Below are 12,063 nucleotides of genomic sequence, written 5' to 3' on the forward strand. Positions count from 1 at the left end.
GAAACAACACTTTAAAATTTGTCTCCCCAACTTGTAACCTACCACTATGTGTATATAGTCCGTGCAGCGCTATATAGAGATTTTGGTTTACTATTTATCCTTCTACTCTCCCCAATGTTACACTGAGTTACCTGATCCAGACCTGTGTTCCAGTCAAATAATTTTGACACCCCTCGGTGTCTCCCTCTATATTTTCTCCAAATCCTGTTTTCCGTCGCTCTTGTTCTGCGACCTTTTTAGGTCTCGTCTATTCCCGGGATGGTAGGCGAGATTTATGGTAAGGAGACCTAAAAAGTCTACCCACTGCGGCTCGCGTACAGTTCATGTGAGCCAGGCGCGTGCACAGGAATTCGCACCCCCTACCCCTCCCACAAAGCAAGACAAGACAAGAACATCAAAGCGACCGCGGCCGCTTTGATTCCCTTTGCCACCAGCCACTTCACGCGCTCCGCAGGTCATAAACAGGACCATTTGCTCGTGAATCGGAATGCTGGCATGGTTGCCCAGCCCCCCTCCCAGCGCTGCCTTTCCTCTGCTCAGCTTCAACCGGTGCCCGACATCGCACCCCAGTTCAAATTGTGTATGCCCTCTGTTTGTATTGCAGGTCCTAAACATAAAACATAAACCTGTCTTTCCCCAACAAAAACACAAGCATTTTTTCGAAATTGCACCCTTTAACTGCATTCAAACTTGTTTCAATTTATTTTAAATATTTTTCATTTCACCATCGAAGCTCCTCTGTTACTGCCCCCTACTGATCCCGTCGCTCATTACATCCATTCCACTATTGCTCATCTTTCGCTGTCTCATTTTCTGAAAACTTTTTGTGGACCCAGCAGTTTTTTGGTGGGCAGCACCGTTCTAGCAAAAATGCTTTTTTCATGTTTTTTCTTGTTCACGGTTTCAAAATAAGTGTGCCATTTTGGAATGGGAAACAAAAAACAAAGTGGCTACTTTATCAAGACACATGGTTGATAATGCTGGGCTCGCCCGACCAACATGAGGCATGCATGCCTGGTGACACGTGCGCATATGCACCATTGCACTTTTTCAAATTTGCAAACATTGTTCAGCATCGGCAATAACCATTTTTTGGTATTGCTGAAGCTGAATGGCATTGTCAAAAAAAGGCATTGGAAAAGCTAATACGTTTGCAAAGCTAAAGGTGAACTCTACTAGCTTTGTCAATGCGTGTTATTTCCTGTTCTTATTGTTTCTTGTCAAAATAAAGGAAAAGAGGCGCCAATGTTCTTTGTACGGGTTTGCAATCTTAGAAACTGTTCTCCCCTCATCAATCCATCTGGTGATACATGGGTCATTCGGTCAGGAAGGCCGATACCGAGATTGCTTCCAGCTTGCTTAGCTCCCAAACCCCTGTGCCATTCTCATCTGGAGCAATGTGGAGCTCTGCTGCTTAAATGGCGCCAAAGAGTTTAAGAAAGACCCAAAAGTGTGGTACATTAGCCTGTCTTCTGCTTGAAAAGTAAATAGAGCCTGGCTGTCCAATCACATTGGGGTTGTCTGAAGTTCAAAAGAAATTATGAGTCAGAAGTAAAAACTGCAAGATAGAACTTCTACACCTAATATTTAGTATTTCTAATTTTCCACCAAAACATCTGAGTTCAGTGATTTGCCTTGAGCTCTTAGGTGCTTAAGAATAAAGGGACCTATTTTGTGACTGTGTGAGCCCGAAGATATAGAAACTAATGAGATGTAAAGCATTTTCAGTTGTAAAAGGATGTGCTCATTGGCAGTTCTTATTGTGAGCCTGAGTATGTTTCCAAATGCACCATGAGTGGGTCTCAGTACTAAAAGAGCATGGCCCACACTGCCCTACACCAGTGACCTTCACTGCCCCGTGCCTGCTCCTCTCAGTGCTCCGTTCTTGTGTCCCTCAATGTCCAATGCCTGTCCCTCACCCTCCCTCGCACCCTCACCCTCACACCCCCTCAACCTCATACCCCCTCACTCTCACACACCCCCTCACCCTCACACACCCTCTCACCCACACCTTCACACACCCTCTCACCCACCCTCACCCACCCTCACACCCCTTCACCCTTACACCCCCTCACCCTCACACCCCCTCACCCACCCTCACATCCTCGCTCCCCCTCACCCTCACACCCCCTCACCCCTCACCCCCTCACACCCCCTCACCCTCACACCCTCACCCTCACACACCCCTCATTCTCACACACCCTCACCCACCCTCGCCCTCACTCACCCTCTCACCCTCACACACCTTCTCACCCTCACACCCCCTCTAACCCTCACACCCCCTCAGCCTCTCACCCTCACACCCCCTCACCCTCACACCCCCCTCACACACCCTCTCACCCTCACAACCCTTCACCCTCACCCTCACACCCCCGTACCCTCACACCCCCTCACCCTCACAATCCCACCCCCTCACCCTCAAACCCTCTCACCCTCATACCCCCTCACCTTCACACACCTTCACCCTCACACCCCCACACCCTCACACCCCCTCAGCCTCACACCCCCCCTCACCCTCACACCCCTCACACCCTCACACACCCCTCACACACCCTCTCACCCTCACATCCACACACAGCCTCACTCTCACACCCCGTCACCCCCGACACCCTCACTACCGTCACCCTCACCCCATCACCCTCACACCCCCTCACCCTCACACCCCCTCCCCCTCACACCCTCACCCTCACACCCCCTCACCCTCACATCCCCACACCCTCACCCTCACACACCCTCACCCTCACACCCCCTCACCTTCACACCCCCTCACCTTCACACCCCCAAACCCCCTCACCCTCACACCCCCTCACCCTCACACACCCCTCACACCCCCTCACCCTCACTCCACTCAGGGGGGATTAATGCGGCGTTCCGCGACTATTATGCCACATTATATGGGGTACCTAATTACTCCGCTGGGAACCAAACAGTGGACTTTCTGTCCCCCCTAACCTGTCCGAAAATTCCAGAACTGCTGCGTAAGGGACTCATAGGGCACGTTACACCACAGGAGATCAGGGTAGCGATGAAGGGGCTGCCGTGCAACAAAACACCTGGCCTTGATGGGCTCCCCATTGAGTTTTATGACACATATGCAGAGGTATTGGTGCACAAATTAGTTGACTTATATAAAGAGGTATGGGAAAAGGGCTTCCTGCCTACTACGACGGCCAAGCCCTGGTCATCACATTACCAAAGCCGGGCAGAGAGCACACGGATAAGGCAAACTACCGACCATTGTCGTTGCTGTCCACGGAATACAAAATTTTAAGCAAAGTATTAGCAAACAGACTGCTACTACATCTGTTCAAATTAATACATATTGACCAAACCGTTTTTTTTGCCTGCTCGCAGCACTTCCCTTAACATAAGGAAATTACATTATTTGCTAATGGTGGCCCCGAAGCGTAATCCACATGCCGGCTGTCTTTTGCTGGACCTTAGATAAGCCTTCGACTCAATACACTGGGAATATATGTTCGAGGCACTGGGAAAATTTGGCATACCGATAGAATACATAAGATGGATACGAATACTGTACAGCGCCCCCACGGCACGCACTAGAACGGGTGGACACATATCAAAGGAATATACCATACATAAGGGGACGAGACAGGGCTGCCCGTTGTCCCCCCTCCTTTTTATATTAGCAATAGAGCCACTAGCCCTACAGTTACGACAGGATTTCCTAGCTTGGGGGATACGAATAGGTAACTCGACTCACTTATTTTCGGCATACGCTGATGATATCCTCATGTACATATCTGATCTCCACAGACCATTGGTCGCGCTTGTTGAGGCGTTTCACAGTTTCGAATGTGTATCGGGACTGGCTATAAACACCACCAAAACACATGCATTTTTCTTTGTGGCGCGGGAAGGCACTGCGGAGGTGGATATCGGAGGCGCTAGTATCCAGGTTACACAGTCGACGTTTAAAATATTTAGGCATACAAATATATAGAAAACACGACGACATGTTGGAGGGCAATCTGAATAAAGCAATCAGAGCATTGAGAGCTAGTGTCGCTTTCTGGGGTGCGTTGACACTCTCTATAACGGGTAGAGCAGCGATTGCTAAAATGGTGGTGTTGCTACGATTGCTCTATTATTTTACGAATTTGCCATTGGTTGTGCCGCGACATACTTTTAGTTTCCTTGACACTCTGGTTACAGCTCTCATCTGGGGTAAGGGCAGGGGCCGTATTAGCCTAAAAAAACTACAAGTCGGAACTAGGGCGGGTGGCCTAGGAGTGCCTGATTTTCGTGCTTATTATTATGCCTGTCAGTTGCAGTGGTTGTCGTATTGGACGTCGGGCCGCAACCTGCAAGAAAACGACTATACTGCTGCAGGCTTGGATAGTGGGTTATTACACACTTTGTTACTGCCGGGTAACAGGACCCCAGCAGATCTTCCCCCATTACTACAGACGGCATTGCGGTGCTGGAGAGCTACGTTGCAATATACACAGACGACGCAAAGGTACGCAGGGAATATACCATTATTAGGCATCACGCTAGCAAGTGGTAGACTTACGAAACGAAGATTGACTCCCTGGATAGATGCGGGTATTAGTACTGTGGCGGATTTCTTGGGGGAAGAGACATTAATGGATCATGATACCTTTATAAATCAGACTGGTGCTCCGGCACATTTGTACTTAATGCATACAGCACTAATTAGATTTATAAAGACGCATTGGGCCCCACAGAGAATAGCTCCTACAGAGAACAAATTGATTAAAATGGTATATTACATGGGCGGTGGGCACCATCTGGTTAAATGGTTGTACGCTGGTATTAGTACACACACGAGGGTCTTCCTGCAAAAGCTGAAGGCCCAGTGGGACTTAGATATGGAGAGAGAAATGTCGGATAAGGAATGGGCAAGAGTGTTAGAAGATCCTAGTAAAATCCCACGCAATGCCAAATTTAAATTCATCCAAACAATGGTGCTACATCGGGCATATTTAACCCCGAACAGACTAGACAAGATGTTTCCTCAAACACAGCACTTATGTCCGAGATGTCTTTTGGAAGGAGCAGGCTTTATGCACATGGTATGGGAATGCCCGAAGCTAAGGAGATATTGGGACACAGTCCGACACATGACAGAAGCGGCCACGCAGCTCGCCATTACGGGTACACTAGGGGAGTGTATTTTGGGGTTACATGCTCAAGCCACTACCCACAAAGTGCAATATAGATTTGTAGACCTTGCATTTCTACTGGCTATCAGAAATATCACTATGAGGTGGAAATCCCGTAAATCCCCGGAAGTGCGTGCCTGGCACACAGAATTGTTGCGCTGGGGCGGTGCAGAAGGTGCGGCGCTTCGCAGAGAAGAAATCAGGGGCCTGCGTAAAACCCCGATCTCCCTTGAATGGGAAGTTATGTTAGAAGGGATGCGCTCACATGATTTGGATTCGGTTGCCTAGGAAATGGACGTTTAGAACAGTACTACCTCAAGCAGAGTGTGTGCAGTAGAGCAAGGTTGAGACTTAGTGCAATGCAGAGTGTGCAGACCAGACACCTTAATGTTGTAGATGCCCACTGTGTTCTTCGATGCAGTGTGTAATGAGTAGGCAGAGACTGTGTCCTCAGGGGAGGGGGGTGTTGGGGTATGGTTTTGGATGTTATTGTATGTATTGCCTTACCTTATACTATACTAATGCTATCATATAGTATGGCTGAATGCATAATAAGTATTGTAAAGATTGAAGTTTAAGATACATATCTATGCAACCTGTGGTTTTTAAGATGTAACGCCCTGTTATACATGGATATGTAACTGGATCCTCGCATAATTGTGATGTATTGTTTGATAATACAAAACTCAATAAAATAGGTTTAAAAAAAACCATAGCAAAACACAACAAAACATAGCATAGCATAACAAAACACAACAAAACATAGCATACATAATAAAACATAGCATAGCAAAGCATAGCAAAACATAGCATAGCATAACAAAACACAACATAGTATAGCATAACAAAACAAAGCTTAGCATAGCATAACAAAACAAAGCATAGCATAGCATAACAAAACATAGCATAGCAAAACAAATCATAGCATAATAAAACACAACAAAACATAGCATAGCATAACAAAACACAACAAAACATAGCATAGCATAACAAAACAAAGCATAGGATAGCAAAACTAAACACAGCATAGCATAACAAAACAAAGCATAGGATAACAAAACAAAACATAGCATAACAAAACATAGCATAGCATAACAAAACATAGCATAACAAAACACAACAACACATAGCATAACAGAACATAGCAAAACACAACAAAACATAGCAAAGCTTAACAAAACACAACACAACATAGCATAGCAAAACAAAACATATAATAGCATAGCAAAACATAGCATAGCATACCAAACACAACAAAACATAACATAGCATAGCATAGCATAACAAAACATAGCATAGTAAAACAAAGCATAGCATAATAAAACACAACAAAACATAGCATATCATAACAAAACATAGCATAGCATAACAAAGCATAGCATAGCAAAACATAGCATAGCATAACAAAACACAGCATAGCATAACAAATCAAAGCATAGGATAGCAAAACATAGCATAGCATAACAAAACAAAACATAGGATAGCAAAACAAAACATAGCATACAGCATCACCCTGCACCACCACAGCATCACTCAGGGGCACCACAACATCACTATGCGCTACTACAGTATCACTGAACGCCACAGCATCACTCGTTCGCCATCACTCAGCGCAGCCACATCATCAGTCTGTGCAACCATTCAACAACAACTGGTTCAAATATGTTCTCCCAATGTTTCAAGCTTTATTACAAATGTAACAAAAAGATGTTAATATTTCACTTCTGTTCTTGGATTTTCGTCACAATAAAATACACTGAACATAATCTTCACAAAAGTTATTTACAAAGGTTTAAGCTATTGCCGTTATAAATTACAATAACTTTTATTTAAGTATTCATTAATAAAAAATATTAAAAGCCATTGTTATTAGTAATATCAATACATGTAAGTCACGTAAATACAACACATATTGCATTACAAATGCTATAGGTGTCACATTTGCGAAAGTTATAACTATTGACATTGTGAATGACAAAGCTATTAATTTCGCTATTTTCAAAAACAAAACATAAATAAAAAAAATGTCATTTACAATACCAATAGCTCAAACTTTCCTAATGCAAGACCTGTTGCATTGCAAATGCTTGTTAATTGTATGATTGCGATAGAGTTAGTAGCATGAATGGACTTATGGTATGCCTGATGGTTTAGATTGTGTTTGGATGAAAGTTGTTTTAAAGTTCCTGTGGTTTATCTCTTCCGACGGGGTAAGGTGTGTTTATTCATTGTAATTATATATCTGTATACACTTTTTGATCACTGCTTTAGTTTGAATATGTATATATGTATGTCTCTAGGTACTGTTTAATTGTACTCCATATTCAAAAGAAAACAGAGTCCTATCCTTTTGGTATTGGACCCTAAGTGTAAAAAAGATTTCTTGGCTTTAATAAGGTATTGTTTTCTGCCCATTGTCTACCCATTCTTGCCTGTATGCACTCAAATGTTTCATTGACCATGTTACATGTCATGTTCTTTTGTTTTCCCCAGCTGAGAGACCCATCTCAGACTATATAGAGACGCTGTGCGCTCACATTTATTATAGACAGGTGACACTGTGCTCCTTCCTACCCGGAAGGTTGTTGCTGTTTAGTACCAAGCAGCAGGCTAATCCAGTTAGCACATGGTATATCCTAAGGCAGAAGGGCTATAAAGCTATTAGAATATTCCACCCACTAAGGGTACAATGTTCCAAATTAAAAAAGGGAGAAAGAGAAAGACAAAAATTGAAATGTTGGAACTCCGAGCTTAAACCAGCCATATAAGCCTGGAGCTACTCCATTGTCTTCAATAGAACTCTCCACATTCCAATGTTCTAATATGATATATTACTTGGATTTAAAAAATACTGAGCATTTACAATAGTATGTTAATATTCTAAATAAAACTCTATTTATAATGCTTTTCTTTTGTTTACTTCACACAAGATGATGAATATCTCAGGCAGAGAAAAGATTTTTTGAAATGTATAGAGAAATCACTAGAAAAAAATATTAATTTATAATTTGTCATCATATACATACCGCATTTGTCCCTGGCCACAGGTAAGACTCCGGAACCCGATAGACTCCCTGCGAAATACTACCAGGCGTATCGCTAGAGCTGCGACGACACATCCTCGATGCAGCTGCTATAGAAACGGGACAGCTCCCTCCTTCACCACGCGAGGCTCACTTGATATCACTGCCCAAGCCTGATAGGGACCCAACAAACATGAGCTCCTAGAGGCCCCTCGCTCTACTCAACACTGATTATAATCTGTTAGCAAAGGTCTTCGCAGACAGAGCAGCGCAAGTGGTTTCCACCCTGGTCTATACAGACCAAAATGGATTTGTGCCATCCCGCAATACCTCACTCAATCTACGTCACTTCCTTCGAGTTGCAGCTTATTCTACATCCGCATGGCCGAGAGCAGGCTGCCTCAAACTTGATCTGGAGAAAGCGTTTGATTCTCTTGAATGGGATTATATGTACCCCACTCTTGAAAGATACAAGTGGAACCCCACTTTCCTGAGACGGACTCGCCTGCTTTACACAAATCCAGTGGTAAGGGTGAAGACAGGACCATACATATCAGACATAGTCCCAGTGCGACGAGGGACGCGACAGGACTACACATTGTCCCCCCTCCTCTTCACGCTTGTGATGGAGCCACTCGCGGAATCAATAAGGACACACCTACACAATGGCATCCTGTTATGAGATGGCACGCACATAGTGTCATTGTATGCCAGTGACCTAGTGGCCTATCTCAGGGACATAACTGATGTGCTGGAGCGACTGGCCCAGATCCTCCGTGAATTTGCATCCATATCAGGGCTGAAAGTAAACGTCTGCAAATCTAAACTATATGCCTTCGGCAATGGGAACCACGACCCAGGACTCGTGCTCATTGGCGAGAGGGTGCGATGGATCGAGGACACATTCCGCTACTTAAGTATACGCGTATATCTCCAGTCAGTGGATCTCTATGATGGTAACCTAGGCAGGGCATTAACAGCCATCAGATCCCAGATGCGATTCTGGAGCACACTCACTCTCGCGGTTACAGGCATAGTGGCACTGGTAAAGATGGTGGTCCTGCCGCGGTTCTTGTACTGCTTTGCCAACCTGCCTACCTATATACCCTCCTCCTTCTTCACCACTCTAGAGAAGATGACCAGGGAGTTCATATGGGGCCCCAGTCAACAGAGTGGCGGTAAAGAAACTATATCTACCCATGGGCCATGGGTGCCTAGCAGCATCCTGTTTCGAGCACTACTATCTGGCAGCCCAACTTCAGTGAATCGCCAGGTGGATTGCAGACCGTCAACAAGATGAGACAGCGACCGCACGCCGTATATGTTAACCCAGCTCCGCAAGCGTTTTCACCCTGGTGCACAAACGCGACCTCCGGAACCCCTGATGTTGAACTTGGCATACAGATGCTATCGAACAAGCCTTATATTAACTGAACCATAACACCCTACGCCCCTGCACTCCCCTTAGAAGACACTCCTAGGGGCCAGGCGGTATTTGTAGCTGCTTAGTTGCAACACTGGCACGAGGCGGTAATTCAGACTTTAGGTGACATATCGCGATGGCTCGCTCTTTCCCTATGCGATACTAATCGAAGTTGAGGGGCTCCCCACAGGGCAATTCCTCCTGCATAGATCACTGATAGCTACGCTCGCGGTGAAATAGGGCGACCTTACCACCGAGCCACAAATGCATCTCACTGTGCAATACTTGCATGTCATGGGACAAGGTAGGCATCTTACGCGATGGTTTGCAGCCTCACTGAGGCAGCATGCAGCGATAAGTCTAGACCCCTCTCGGCACAAGTGGAAGCATGTCCTGGGCGGGCAAATCTCAGACAAAGAATGGGCGTAAGTGCTGGCCAGCCCAGTACAGATCCTCAGCAATATGAGATTCAGACAAATACATTATTACATTCATAGAGAGCGTATTTCATGCCGGCTAAAATAAACAGATGTTTCCACTGCACCAACTCTGCCTGTCCTAGATGTTCCGCCCCAGCTGTCGATCTTGTGCATATGCTCTGGAGTTGCACCAGCCTCAGCGCATATTGGAGGGTGGTGGCGGATAGACTCCACACCTGCACCGAGAGAGACATACCCTTTGACTGGCCGACTTTCCTGCTACATAAAATCCGTAGAACACGAAACACTAAGGTAACCTCCAGATTTTTAGACCTAGGCATAGTGGCGAACAAAAGACTAATCATGAAAAGTGGAAGGCGCCCGACCCCCCAGGCATACAAGCATGTAGACACTCCACACTCGCATGCGCTAGGGCAGAAAGTATAGAGAGCCAGCACAAAGAATCCATGGGTCTTAGGGAAATATCTATATCCGCACGCAAAGACACTCAACCTGTCACCACCAGCCATGCGATGACGTCCCGGAGCGCGCACTCGCTAAGGGCCAGCCGGCAGAGCAGTAGGCGTAGGCGCAATAGGTGACGTACACACACACAAACAGACACACAAGATACTCCAACTGAGCCCCCAGTTTTTAAACCCTATCCCCCCAGTTTTCAAGCGCACTATTCATAGGGATCCTCATATGTTACTCATTGCATGATATAATTGAACAACAAACTCATTACCTCGGACACGCACTGCGAGTCTAGACATGTGAAACTTAGGAGCGCCAACACGCAGCCTTCTTGTAATCAGGCGGGAGACGAAAGAGGGCTACTCCCAGGGGTACTGCACTTCTTATTGCCTTGGAGGGAGGGTCCTCAGACGCCCACCAAGCGTCCCACATTACGGAGAGACCCTCCCCATGACGTCTATCTCAAGAAACGAAACTCACCTACTGAGGCGGGCACGGAATGCCCACTAAAGGCCCCCCTCCCCTAGTCGCGGGGGTGGCCTCTCAGGAGCGCCAACACGCAGCCATGCCTACTGTACAAGCATTTGTGATGGTGTAATCACTACAAATGTAATAACGTAACAAGGTTGATACCACTAAATGCTAAAGTATAATGTGCTAATCGTTGATGTTACAAATGGAAATATCAATAAAAATATATATATTTTTAAAATAAATCATATTCATACTGCATCGATCATCCAGTACATACATGGAAGGATTATTGGGACAGGAAATCGTTATGCATATACATTATCTTGGCAAAACGTATTCAGCAGACTATATGCATTACCAGTCCAGCATAGCATATAACATCCCAGTGTCCATGTGGCCGTCTTCGTCCACTAAAGTTCCCAATATAAACATAACACATTCTATATTGAAAGAACAAATAAAAAGAACGCAAAAGGAAAAAGATAGGAAGGGGGGTAAGGGGATTTCTCTGGCCATCGGGCATGAAGTATCTCTAGGACTCCGTCAGTACGATCACTCAATGTTTGAGCGTCATCCATGCATCACCTTATCCTATAATGGTGGGGGCCTCAACCCGGTCGGGCGGATGGGTAGCGAGATAGCTCTGCAGCGGTTCCCAAATGTCCTGGGGGCGAGCCTTTGCGGGCATATTTCCCAAAATTCTGATACCTGGTTGTGACAGAAAGCTGTATCTTCAAACCAGTCAGCCACACAAGAAAAAATATTGTATTGCTTTCAGAAATAATTTCTTTAAATCTGCTTAATTTGAGTATTATACTTACGTACGGCGAAAAGCACGCTTTGGCATCACAGTTAGCCAGGCAGTTGCTGCTGTTCGCTCAAATGTGTGAGGCCTGACCTACTATGGTTTCTGAGCAACTGCGCCAAGTACTACTTCAGGACTTGACTATCAGGAATAGTGTGGTCTAAGACGTGCAATGCTCCCTCTGAAAGAGGTGGATACAGTGGAAGTGAACACAGGGTCACAACTCAAAATTTGCAGAGTAGCAGCAATAAATTATTGTCCAGCCAAATACTCATGATTAAAAAAAAGTATT

The sequence above is a fragment of the Lissotriton helveticus genome, chromosome 1_1, assembly GCF_964261635.1.
Source record: "Lissotriton helveticus chromosome 1_1, aLisHel1.1, whole genome shotgun sequence".
Classification (NCBI taxonomy): Eukaryota; Metazoa; Chordata; class Amphibia; order Caudata; family Salamandridae; genus Lissotriton; species Lissotriton helveticus.